The sequence below is a fragment of the Eumetopias jubatus genome, unplaced genomic scaffold (assembly GCF_037043125.1).
Source record: "Eumetopias jubatus isolate StellerSeaLion01/CBP00866 unplaced genomic scaffold, mEumJub1_p1.0 scaffold_9, whole genome shotgun sequence".
In the NCBI taxonomy this organism is placed as follows: domain Eukaryota; kingdom Metazoa; phylum Chordata; class Mammalia; order Carnivora; family Otariidae; genus Eumetopias; species Eumetopias jubatus.
Genome location: NW_028274815.1, coordinates 56,814,524 through 56,825,921, shown reverse-complemented (window position 1 = coordinate 56,825,921; position 11,398 = coordinate 56,814,524). Strand labels below are relative to the sequence as shown.

At 45.4% G+C, this 11,398-nt stretch overlaps 1 pseudogene; it reads right to left on the bottom strand.

Moving 5' to 3' along the window:
* Nucleotides 1–8,717: 8,717 nt before the first annotated feature.
* LOC114201276 (small ribosomal subunit protein eS25 pseudogene) lies at nucleotides 8,718–10,291 on the bottom strand (annotated as a pseudogene).
* Between the last annotated feature and the right edge of the window lie 1,107 nt (nucleotides 10,292–11,398).

Here is an 11,398-nt window from a genome sequence, read left to right as displayed (position 1 = left end):
GCTAGCTAACAGGTCCTCCTCATGGATTCATGCTTCCCTTACAAGTGGCTTTCAGGTCCCTAAAGAAATTCAGTTCTCTTGCAAGAGTCAGTAGACTTTACCTCACACCCCCTCCCTTGCTCAGAACCCAAGACATTGCTCAGGGATCACATTTTCACAGCCAAAGGTCAGTATACCTGTTCTAATATCTGAAGATGAGTCTGCAATCAATGACAACATTTCCCCAACCTCGGAAATGTGGTTTTAGACGTTATTGACTAAAAGATCTTGCTTAAAGCGATCTCCACTCCAAATCTCTTTAATAAGAAAAGCATTTGACATTTATCAATTACTTATTTTGTGACAGGTGCTGTCTATGTATTAGCTCATTGAATCCTCCTAACAACCCTATGGGTAGGTCCTATTATTATCCCCAATTTATGGGTAACTGAAGCTGAGGAAGTCAATGATTAGCTCAAGATCACATCAGGGGGAAATGGCTTAGTGGGGATATTTAACTCCTGAGCCAATGCTTTGAGTCTAAGTAGCTTAATCACCACATTAAACTGGGTCTTTATCTGAAATAATGGAACACCCAAGGCAAATTTGTTTTAGGTATTTTCAGAAAGGTGGGAAGGGCTTGTCAGCCTTAGAAAAGCATATAGTTTGAGAATTTATGTTTATCATAATATTTACTATGTAGTTTTTTATTTTAAAAAGATGACAATGGTAAAGACTCTTTCATCTGACCTTAATAAAGGGAGGGCAATCATCCAGAACACCCAAGTGGGGAGAAGCTGGAGGTGAAACGTGTCTCCATGGTGCTGTCAGCAATGAAGTAGGGACTAGTTACGCATCTATAAAGTAGGCGGGGTCACAGCACCCGCTCATTAGGGTAATTGTGAGTATTTAGTGAGGTAAGGTCGGTAACACTAGTGCTGTGCTCAGTAAGTAACTATAATTGATTATGTGAAGTTTAAGGGGAAAGATAAGTAGTGTGACTAAGTAATACAAAGTATTTTTTTGTTGTTGTTAAAATAAATGGGCATGCATTTGCAACGATGTGGATGGAACTAGAAGGTATTATGCTAAGTGAAATAAGCTGGTGAGAGAAAGACATACCATATGATCTCACTCATATGTGGAATTTAAGAAGCAAAAGAGATGAACATAGGGGAAGGGGGTGAAAAATAAAATAAGATGAGCGCTGAGAGGGAGACAAACCATAGAGACACTGAACTCTAGAAAACAAATGGAGGGTCGCTGGAGGGGAGGTTGGTGGGAGGATGGGGTAATTGGGTGACGGGCAGTAAGGAGTGCAAGGGATGGAATGAATACTGGGTGTTATATAAGACTGATGAATCACTAAACTCTACCTTTGAAACTAATAATACACTATATGTTAATTAAACCGAATTTAAATAAAAAATTTTAAAAAGGGGAAAAAACAGGCAGGATGTGACTAGAATGAAAACTTTGCCTGTATTTAAAAAGATACACAGTAGTCTCTCCTTATTTAAGACCCCCAGTGGATGCTTGAAACCCCAGATAGTCCTGACCCCTATATACACGATGTTTTTTCCTATACGTACATAGCTATGATAAAGTTTAACTTATAAATCAGGCACAGTAAGAGATTCACAGTGATAAAATAGGACAACTGTAAAAATATACTCCAATAAAATTTATGTAAGTGTGGTCTCTCTCTTGATATCTTACTGTGCTGTCCTCACCCTTCTTCTTGTGATGATGGCAGATGATAAACTGCCTACGTGTGAGATGAAGTGAGAGGGATGGCGCCGGGCATGTTGCACAGCGCTGGCCTATTTGTCAGAAAGAGGATCAGCTGCTTCCCGACCACAGCTGACAGCAGTAACTGGAACCGAAACCACAGATAAGGGGGGACGACTGAAGATCAAACTTCAAAGAAATTTAGTGCCTGTTATGGGACCTTTTCAGGATCTGCCTTAGACATTGACCTCTCTTCTGCTTTGGGGGCTATTTCAATGAAAATGGCTAAGTTGCCAGACCCTAAACCATCCTGTGTAAACATGAGATGTAAATGAAGCCTGTGAGACCTGGGCACCAAAAGCGGCCCATTGTGTTTGTTGTTTTCCAGACTCCCTGGTAGCTACAGAAACCCTGGAAGACTGGGGGCAGGGTCTGTGTTCCAGATACCAGCCAGAGAGGGAGAGCTCAGTGGGGAGAAGGCATACTTTCTAAGAAGCATGGCTGAGGAATCTTGGTAACTTCCTCCTGTGAGCTTGCTTATCTCCTTTCTGCCTTCCTCTAGAGATTAGCAGTCAAACCTGTCCAACCACTCTTGTGAAGGAGGCCGACCTCATACCATTATTTCCTTTCTGTGACTCTGACACCCGGAGAGACTGTACTCTTCCTCACAATCACATGAAAAGTTAGGTGACCAAGAGGCTCAAGAACGTGTCTTCCAATGTCTTATTCTCTGTACACTTGCCACACAACCATTGGGCATCTCAACAAGGGTCCTTCTAGAGATCAGGGTTAGGAGCTCTGCACATGGAGTGAGACAGATCGGAGTTCGAATCCCAGCTCCATCTCTTACCAACTGCATGACAGGGGAACATTTCATGACCCTGTTAAAGCTTTAGTCCCTGCCTCTGTAAATGCAGGGAGAAAATGAGATGATCTTTTTAAAGGCTGAGCACAGGGCCTGGCAGAGAGTAATGCCTGAAAAGACATTAACTGTTTATATTCTTTCTTACAAGTAATTCAAAGAAGTGCATTTTAGAATTTATTATTTTTAAAAGATTTTTATTTATTTATTTGACAGAGAGGGACACAGTGAGAGAGGGAACACAAGCAGGGGGAGAGGGAGAGGAAGAGGGAGAGGGAGAAGCAGGCTTCCCGCCAAGCAGGGAGCCCGATGTGGGGCTGATCCCAGGAGCTGGGATCATGACCTGAGCCGAAGGCAGACACGTAATGACTGAGCCACCCAGGCGCCCCATGCATTTTAGGATTTTAGGGGGCAGAACCTGAACAATTTTTCAGGTCCACCTCTTGGCCATTTTACCTCCTTCGGAAGCTGCGTGGGACTGCCTTTATTCTCATCTGTTCCTCTGCAAATGCTGAAGTTTCTGCAGCGTATGAAGGCCTGGTAACAAATACTTAGCAGTAACACCTGGATTGAGAGGGGAGGGATCCTTGATAGACCTTTAAATCCGATGCAGGGCGGGGAGGGTGCGTGTTCACCAAGAAAAGAAAAATTGGCTCTGTGACAGCTACGGTGCCCTGCTGAGTGAGATTTCCGTGGTGAAGGATGAATTAGTGGAGCCACCTTCCACACTTAAGTCCTTGCACTGAAGAGCAACTAGTTTGTAGGGAACTGGCTTGCTTACTCCATGGATCCGATGGAGCAGAACCTCACGTCTTGTTTACTGCTCCCAAGAAGGATGCCCAGTCCAGGGACCCAGGAGGAGGCTGTTAAAGAAAAAGCAAAAAAACTCAATGACACTTGGTAAAAACGGTAAGGCAGACTGTACTGAGGACGACCGCAGTGGGGTTGTACAGTAGGGGGAACTGGGCTCAACTCGGAATACAGCATGGCCAAGTGGGAATTTGTAGCCCGGGGGGGGTGGGGTCGGGGTGGAAAATTATTAAGAGGAAACGTCAGGGGTAAGGGGGTATGTGGCTAACCCCAGGTCCCAAGATTCTTGCTGAGGCAGGCCAGGGAGACAGACATCACCTGGGGGCAGTGGAGGATGAGGAACCTGAGGGAGGTGAGCAAATGGTGGGGTGGGGTGGGGTGGGGTCGCGTTTCTGGTCAAACTGACTGAGCAGGGGTGTTGCTAAAACGGGGTTTTACAAGGAAGTGGACGGATGGGCCTAGGAGAAGTTTCAGGAGCCTGACTGAAGTTTGGTCCAGCAAAGAGTCTGTCAAGGTCTGACGTTCCCCAGTGCCAGCCACCAAGTGGTGCTTCCTGGATGCCTCTAACCTTTGTCCGTGAAGGAAGTCATTGTTTCAGAAAGAATTCAGACAGGTTTACAAACACCCAGATTTGAGTAGCGGAGGAGAAGCATCCCGCGCAGTAAGGAGTCCTTGTCTTACTGAGAGAATTTGCAGTTCAGGAGGAAAGGAAACACGAAGAGAGGAATCCATCTTGGCTAAAGGAGGCAGCTTGCATCTGACCCCAAGTAGCCTGGAACATCAGTTGGATTTTTTCAAGGAGGCTAACGGCACTTTGTATTATCTCCTTCGTTGTGCAACCATCTAGGGGAAGAGGTGGTGTTTTTAATCAACCCCCGCAGTCTTTCCAGAGATTGATCTCTGCCCAGGGAGACCAAATGCCCAGGCTCAGGGATGCTGCCTTGCATCTCCACTTGCTGGGGCTTGCCTCTTAACAGAGGGACAGAGGGATAGAACCCCACCTGCTTCCTACTAATCACATTTTTATTATGGAAGAGATGAGTGGTAAGCCCTAGTGATAAGTTGGAGAGAACCTGGGATGGAGGCTCCCAGCTTAACTCTTTCCCGACCAGCACAAGTTCAGCTGGACAGTTGGAAAGATCCTACCCTCTCCTCCTCTTTTCCTGTAGACCATTCAGAAGTCTACAAAACTGGATTATTTTTAGTCTTTGAAGTGAGGCTGATCCACCCTGCTCTTCGCCCATTCCTTTGAAATGGAGAGTCCTTATTGCTCCTGCCCTGGCAAGGGTGCCTGGTTCCCTCCTGCGCTGTCCTAGAGCAAAGTAAGCTCAGAGCTGCCCCATCATCAGGGAGTCACACCACCGTGGGCAGGAGTGCCGAGGCGCAGCTGACCTGCCAGTAAGAAGGGTTTAAAGGAACTGAAGTCCCGGGGCTTTGGGCTGTCACGATTTAAGTAGTCAGTCCGTTTGTTCATCCAAGCCGGTAGGTAGGATCCCGGACAGCAGTCGGAGGGGAGACGGGGGCGGCGGGGGGGGGGGGGGGTTGGCAGCAGGGTGTTATTTCCAAGGAAGGATTGATTACTCAGGTAAGTACAGAAATACCCTTTCTGTGATTAAAACATTCCTCACACCAGTTTTTGTTACTTAGGAAGTGTGTCTTTAAAAAAATTATCAAGAAATATTTAAACACATGAAAAAATGCAGAGTGCATTATAATTCACGGGTATGAACTCCTAACACCCCGAGCTAACATTTAGCCCTATTGAATTTAATTTTAAGGAATAAAACATTACAAATGTCAGTTGAAACCCTTGTGTGCTCTCTCTCCATTTCTCTACCCCATTTGAGGGGCTGTGCATCTTTCATTCCATCATAAGAAGTTTCAAAGCAGTCAGAGAAATAGAAACTTGTGGGCACCCAGGTGGCTCAGTCGGTTAAGTGGCTGCCTTCGGCTCAGGTCCTGATCCCAGTGTCCTGGGATCGAGTCCCGCATCGGGCTCCCTGCTCAGTGGAGAGCCTGCTTCTCCCTCTGCCTGCTGCTCACCCTGCTTGTGCTCTCTCTCTATCTCTCTCTCTGTGTCAAATAAATAAATAAAATCTTAAAAAAAAAGAAATAGAAACTTGTAAATTAGCCACTACCACTGACACATTCCTTTAACTTCTTCCTCTTCAGGTCAGCTACGTCATTATCAGTTCCAGTAAAATGTGTGTCTGCTACCAGAAATTGCAATGCAACCTCCAAGTCATAGATAGTTAGTTCTGGAATGAGTCTGAAATGGCCTTAACCATTACCATTGAGAAAACTAAGGCCCCAACAGGTGTGGTGTCTGTATGGTGATACAGTGCAGACTTAGGTGCAGATGCTGGGAAGGAGGTCTGTGACTCTCCCTAGAACCCCAGCACCCCTGGCACAGACACTAACATAGGAGAGGTGCTCCATAAACACTTGTTGCATGATTGCCTCTGTTAATGAGCGGATGAGCAATTAAATCCTGCCCACAGTGCATGTATGGTTCGTGCCCCAAACTTCCTCCTAATCAATGAAAATCTGTTAGGGATTTATCTTGTTACTTAATATGATGAATGGAATGTTTCATAAAACTTCCTATAGAAAAGTCTGCTTGGGATCTTTAAAACAATTCAGTTGGACAGTAGGTTTTCATTAATATGCATGAGAAAGTGTTAGGAGAATTATACACATACATACACGGGCATGTATCTAAAGAAAGAAATTAGAACCTGCATTTAAGCAATGTTTAGCACAGTCCAATAAAATGCCCAGAAACTAGTTGCCCTGGGATGGTACATCCCATTCATTTATTGTCTGTCTACTATGTGCCAGGAAATAAAGAATGGATACCTCACAACCCTATAGGAGCACAGAAGAATGAACACACATCTTTCACCTGGTGTGGCATTTATGAGCTTACTGGCTTGTCTGAGGGGCACACTTGGTGGCTGCAGGAGAGAGATTTAAAAACCCCTAGAGATGCCAGTTTATTGGTTGGGACTCAAAGCCACGTTTCAGTAACACCAAGCTCTAACTCAGCCCAGATTGCTTCCCAGAGTTCTCAAGGGATGGCATCAATTTCTCCCCAGGAATCCAGGCTGGGCTGAGGGGAGGTGGTGGGAGGCCCGTGGTGGTGGAGCGTGGGGCAGAGAGCTATCAACACCACCTGGGGAGGGGACTGATGCTGTGACTCTTGGCTGGATGGTCATAATAAGATCTGACTTACTTGTTGAATCCTTGTAACAAACCTGTGAGGTAGGCACTATTAAATCCTCAAGTACAGATGAGGAAACCAAGGCTCAGAAAGTATAAGTAACTTGTCCAAGGTCACACAAAAGGAAGTAACAGCTGAAGTTCTTTCCCTGGCCGGGGACTCCACAGCTCTTAATTTTTTCTTTTTTTAATTGAGGTGTAATTTATGTACGGTAAAATCCACTTTTTTGGGGGGCGTACAATTCTATGAGCACTGACATGCATACAGCTATGTGACCACCACCACATCAACATATATGGCAGTTCGATTATCCTCAAAAATTCCCTTGTGCCTCTTTGTAGTCAATCCCCTCCTTCCATTCACCGGCAGCCCTGGGCATCCAGGGATATGTTTTCTGTTTTGCCTTTTCCAGAATGACCTATAAATGGAATCATATACCCTTTCAAGACTGGCTCCTTTCGCTTAGCAAAATTCATTTGAGATTTCTGCTGCTGCTGCCGCTACATACATCTGTTGTTTGTTCCTTTTTACTGATGAGCCTTGTTACATTGTATGGATGTACCACACTTTGTTTCCATTCGCTAATTGAAGGGCATTTGGGCGGTGCCCAGTTTGGGGCGATTATGAATAAGTGTGCATAAACATTTGTGTACACGTTTTTGTGTGGACCTAAGTCTTCATTTCTCTTGGGCAAATACCTGGGAATGGGCTTGTATAGCTCATGCCTCTAACCAGGCTCCAAGGTGCTGAGGAGCTGGATGTTCAAGGTGTTCACAGCCCCTCCTTTGGGGGTGAGGGCATGAAGAAAAAAAAAATATGTATATATTTTTGATTCATAACCTTTCAGAAAACTCAGAAGTAATTGTTTTTGTTCTAGTCTTCACATTTTTTAATATAGAAAAAATGATGTTATAATCATAACAGTTAAAGTCTTATGCTTAAAATGTGATTTTTTGATCTGTGTCTAAAAACTAGACACTACTCTTTTTTACTACTTGTAATCTTAGTTCTTACACCCAAATAAAACTCAACCTTTCCCCCCGATGATGTGTACATCATTAGGTGTTTCCTATGTCACTTTGAAAGCGATTATGGTCAGACTGGCACGCGAATGGGAAAAGGTGCAGGTGAGGTTTTTCTTTTCCTCCTCCTTAGAAGTCGGCTCTTTTCTCTCAGGTTTATTTTAACTCCAGTCCCAACCTCCTCCACTTCCCTAGTCCCCTCCCTTATTCTTATCCATCAACTGCTTTGGAAGAGGTAGCTAGCTTTTCAAATGGAAGCCCCCTTGCTATATTTAGTTAAAATCTCTGTATCAAGTCAAGGGTACTTAGACATCAGCTAAGCCACGTCACCTCATTTTGTGTTCTGATGTGTGCTTGTAAGTAGTGTGTGAAACCTCCCACTTCCAATGAAACTGTTCTTCCCATTTTTACATGGTGAGTCACTGGCTCTCCCACAAGATGGGTTTTAGTGAATTGACAAAATGAAATATGACTTAGAGAAAAGAATTCACCTGCCATGCCTCTCTCGGGTAGGTAGAAGGGATCATTTTCTCCTTCTTTGGGCTGCGTGTATCGAGAACCTCTCTCAGAGTTAATGCTTGACTGGGTCCATATTCAACATAAGCATACTCAAAAATCAAGAAAACCCTCATTTCTGTGCTCCGTTGGGTTCATTTTCAGAAGCCAAGTGTGGTATTTTTTGAGGTTTCTGAGTGCTTGAGCTTGTGTTCTCCTGAAAGCAGGACCTGACAGGAATGCTTCTGTGAGAGTCGTCTTATTTGAGAGTGAAACAGCAAAGGAGGAAAAGTCAATAAAAGGACGTGTTATTGAACTGGCCCCCTTCTGAGAAGCTTTATGAAATGCATCTCAGGAGGTGAGGAAGGGGAAATGGGGAAGAATTTATGCTTCTACTCTCAGCCCCTAGTAGGCGAGGGCAGCCCTACGGGCATCAGTACCCTGGCCCAGGCCTGGTCTGTGGCCGAGTACGGGGAAAGCCATGGATATGACCCCCACACGGGCCCATTGGCTGCACAGTGTCATTTCAACAACTGCTGGTGTTAGCTGGGTTTCAGACTGTTGCTGAGTAAACAGCAAAGCTCTCTGGAAACTCCTAGGACCTGGATCCACCCTTTGTCTTCCTATAGCCATGGCTGTGAAGCTCTAGTTGCCCCATGTGAACTGGCAAGAATGGTGGCTGTAGAATTTCTGTTTGGAAGAGGCCTGGGGGCAGCTGCTGGCTGGGGCTTGGTGGTAGGTCTTGAAGCTGTGTTTGCAGTGCAGACATTGCTTTCACTTCATATGTTAATTTGGGGGTGGTTGAAGGATAGTGGGCGCTCTTAGCTCTGAACACAGCTACCAAGGGTGAGGTCTTTTTGAGCCAGTTCTGCCCAAGGTAGCCCAGAGTCTTCAAGGCTTTCCATGCCTGATCTCTACCAAATTGTGCAGAGTGTTTGGCTGGGCTCTTTCCATTTCTCCTGTGTGCCAGTCTAGCCTGCCCACTCCCTCACTGGGGAGAAGTTGAAGGTGAGCAAAGCGGCAATCCTCTCCCAGAATGGGAGCTGTAAATGAGGTCTTGGTTGCCAAGCCTTCAGGGAAATATCTTCAATCCCCAAAGTCTGTGACTCCTGGACTCCAGGCGGTGTGATCCAAGCACAACAGAGAGAGCTGGCCGTAACGCAGTGTTCTCTGGTGCCAAGTTTTTGGAGCGGGAGTCATGGCGGTCACATTTATTCAATCAGCCTTTAGACCTAAAGGAAAGGTGACCTCTTTAGTTTGTGATTTGTATTCCTTTTTACATGTCTTAGCTTGAAAAGCAGTTGCGAATGACCATATATGTATAATCCTCAGCAGTTGTCTCTTAGACCTTGGTTTTTCTCCTTGTAAACATTACCTTTTCCTCGCCAGTTAGTTTGACTTGGAGGAGGGGGCAGGGCAGAATGATGAAGCACATTGTCTGGAATCCCCTTGCTTTGTGGCTTTGCTCATGTGTCTTTGCCATGTCATTCTCCCTCCCTGTCCCTGCTTCTAGCTATCCAGTACCTGTCCTTGAAGTCCTGCCTCTTCCCAGTTGTCTGTCTGCTCCAGGTCCCAGAGCTCATCTTTGAAAACCTAGCACGTTTTTGTTCAACTCACTTGGCTATGCATCACTTCTGTCTGATGGCAGCTCTAGTCTTGTAATTTATCTTTTCAGCTACTTCTGTCTTGTCTTTGTCTCCCTCACCCCCAACAGATTGTAAGCTCCTTGAATTTGCTTTATTGATTTTTGGTTTAATAAAGTTTTGTTTTTCCAAAATGTACAGTTGGTGGGACCTGTGTATGCATCTTCATCAGCAGCTGGGGCATTTCCACCCTTGGTGTTTCTGGTGTAAATGATTTGAGCTCTGTGCCTTGAAACTGGTTCAATGAATCCTTTACTAAGGAGCTCCTGAAGGGCTGCCCTGGCCAGGGAACCCCAAATCTTCGGTCTCTAAGAGACAACAGCTGGGGTTATAAGCTTATTGTTGGGAACTTCCTTACAGAGTTTGTCATATGTCACTTTGTCAAACAAGACCAGGTCATTGAGCTTGCCCTGAACTGTGCCTTTGGACCACGTCTTCTTTTTGGCCTTGTCCCAGATTTGTTCACTGGGTCTTTGTCTTTCTTGGGCGACTTTCCAGGATCTTTTTTCTTGTCGTCCCTGCACATAGTGAAGCTCGGAGAGCAGCTGCTCTCATTGCAGGCTCACTAAGATGTCAGACAAAAAAGCTCCTTGAATTTGCTTTACGTTTCTCTGTAGCCTGCACAGGACCTAGTCCAGTGTCTTGGACACAGTAGGAATCATTAAATGCTTCTGGAATCAAGAGAAAAAAGACTCATGAAGATTTGGGGAAGGACACTCTGATGGCCTCTATCTCCCCTGGGTCTTAAATATGTTCAAGAAATTAGGTGGTCTTGAGCCCTATCTCTAGCATCCAAATAATGAGCACTTTGTGCCAATTCTTATCAGCTTGCTTGCTAGCATCTTTGTTTCTTCCACAAACATTTATTGAATACCACTGCTAATGGCAGTTATTAATGGTGTAGGCTACAGAGAGTGGCCACCTTGGTTCAAATCCCAGCTCCTCCTTCTAGGCTGCATGACCTAGGACAAGTGACTTAAGCTCTCTGAGCTTCATTTTCCTAATTTGTAAAATGGAAATAATGATAGTGCTGGACTCTACTGAGATGAGGTAATGTATATGGCAGGGACCAAATGGTGAGTGCTGAGAGGAATAAGATTTGGTGCCTGTCTGTGCGGAGCTCATTACCCAACAGAGAAATGCATACTAATGCATCTGTGTGTCTTGAGTGCCCAAAAAAATCCTGGAGACATGGATTTGAGTGCAAGTAGTTTGTTTGGGGGCAAGAGATGCCAGGAAGCCCAGGGAAGGGAGTGGGGAAAGGAGACATAGTCCACAATACTTTAAAGAACAGGTTACCACTAGGGGCAACTGGGGCTCAGTCCTGCTGGGACCTCAGTGAGACAGCAGGAAGCAAAACTCAGAGTTATGCCCCCTTCTCCCAAGGTCAAGAAATTTGGGGCATTTTCCACCATCTTCTGTTACTCATTGCTTGAGGGTTGCTCCCAAAGGCTGACCTCTCCTGCACTTCCACACAAAACTCTCAGGCCAAGAGTAAAAGGTGCCTACAGAAGATAGCCTGGGCACAGGGTCAGAGTCTCCACTAGACAACGTGTGGGGACTGTCAGTGCGGTATGGACCATGGAAACACTTGCTTTGAGTTATTCCTGCCATCCTTATGAGCTGCTGGAGA